We start from the raw sequence: 2,035 nt of genomic DNA on the forward strand, positions 1-2,035 counted from the left end.
CCCCCCCCCCCCCCCGCCCCCCCCCCCCCCAAACAAAACCCCAACCCAAAAGCGTTAAGAACATATGCACACGCACCACCCAAAAAAAAAAGGAGTAAGAACATGCGTCGATTTTTTCATTGAAGGCCAACTTGTCGGTCTCTCGAATACATTCCTTCTCAAGGTTGTCTCTCTCTCTCGCGATCCTTTTTTCGGCTCTGCACATGCACGCGTGCACCCCAAAAAGGGTTCTCTTAGAATGAAAACTCGATGCTCAAGGGTATTGATGTCCTTTCTCTTCATTCCAAACATATAATTGGTTTCAGTCCTTTTTCTATGTGGTGTGTTCGGTTTGAGAGCTTGGCTACGTTAACTTCAATCCAAACATTTAATCGGTTTCAGACTGTGTAAGTCTCCCGAAAACCAGCTTGTTGTATTTGGCTGACTACTACAATGATTGTATTGATGAGCGAAGGAACCTATATATAATATAGCCAGACGAAAACAGCCTTACTCCAGCTTGCTTCGCCTCTCCTTACAACAGAGCAAAGGAGCAAGAAGAAGCTTCCAAAATGTGGCAGCGCGAACACAAAGACCAATCTGAAATATGCCAGCACTGACAGCTGTGGGATTTGAACCCACGCCCTTTCGGATTGGAGCCTAAATCCAACGCCTTAGACCACTCGGCCAAACTGTCAGACCGTGCCTCCCAACGTTGGGTATTACATCTTGGTTCTAAAGAAAAGCGGCACCTGATATTTAGCCGGTTTGACGCTTTCTTCTCTCGGATGCAACCTCGTACTCCAAGACATAAAGAGACTGCTTTGCAAAATTTAGAGACGAAAGATTTCGCTTCAAATACAAAGGGGGAGAGCGAGCAGGACGGGTTTTATTTATTAACCTAACTAAATACAACCCCAATAGATAGTTTGCATTACAGCAACATGATGCCCATTTTCAGCGTCGTATACAACATCATATGAAGTCCCTCTACAACAACCACGTACCCGGTCCTCCCCCCTTCATAAGTGAGTTTGGATTGTGATCGAATAAGACCTTGCACAATGGCAACTTATCTTTTTTTTGAGATAACGACTAGTCCACCTCTCTTCGATGACCGACGGCGGGTAGGGCTCGTCGCCCGGCACAATGCCACTCGAACACAGCCCCACAAAGTGGAATGGTTAGGTTTACCATGGTGGTATATCGGAACTTTATTCTCCCCAATATGCCAAGACTGCTTGTGACGCAAGAAGAAACTTTCCGTTTCAACGGTCTTCGATGTGTCACAATCGCTTCCATAAGCTGAAGGTCGTAGTACAAGTGAAAAATCCTATGCTAAAATTACAAGAAACCCTTTGAAGTCGTTCACTGATGCTAGTGGATTCGTTTTTGTTGGAGGAGCAAGAAGGATGCCCCATAGTGTATGTTTCGAAAATTGAGACCACATAAAAGGAACTATGATGTCTATGATCTTGAGTTGAATAAAGCATGCCTTGAAGCTTTGGTGACACTATCTTCTCGAGGAACAAGCTCACTTTGCTATTACTGATCCACAAGAGCATAAAGTGGACATTTACTCAAAATAATCTTAACATGTGATATAGAAAATAGATGCAAATGCTTCACAAGAGCGTAAAGTGGATATTTACTCAAAATAATCTTAACACGAGACATAGAAAATGGATGCAAACACTTCAAGAGTTTGATTTGTTAATTTCAGACCTCCACTGGAGTTTAAGATAACTTTCTTGATTTTAGGAATTGCCATTGCTCTCCTCATTTGTGAAGAGATGAAAGGTCCATCCTATGGAAATACAAATGAATAGGCCTTCTCTACTCAGATAATATAGGAAGAGGCACAGGCATGTCGCGTCATCTAGAAGAAAAGGAAGTGGGTCGGTTAAATTGGAAATCAAAACCAGCACAGCAACACTAAGAAAATCAATCTCATATAGGTAGAAGAGGACACTTTAGAGGATGGGGGATCCAAAGAGGTTGAGGTGGTTGTGGCAAAGTGGTAAAGATATCAAAATGCAAATAGCATGGAGTACTA

The 2,035-nt window shown here is 43.0% G+C and overlaps 1 non-coding gene across 1 annotated transcript; it reads right to left on the reverse strand.

The window, feature by feature from the left end:
• Positions 1-596: 596 nt before the first annotated feature.
• Positions 597-676, reverse strand: TRNAL-UAG (transfer RNA leucine (anticodon UAG)). Its single transcript has one exon. It is a non-coding gene; the product is annotated as a tRNA-Leu (tRNA).
• Positions 677-2,035: the final 1,359 nt, after the last annotated feature.

This window comes from Cibotium barometz, chromosome 19 (genome assembly GCF_041138505.1).
Source record: "Cibotium barometz isolate CiBa-2024 chromosome 19, ASM4113850v1, whole genome shotgun sequence".
In the NCBI taxonomy this organism is placed as follows: Eukaryota; Viridiplantae; Streptophyta; class Polypodiopsida; order Cyatheales; family Cibotiaceae; genus Cibotium; species Cibotium barometz.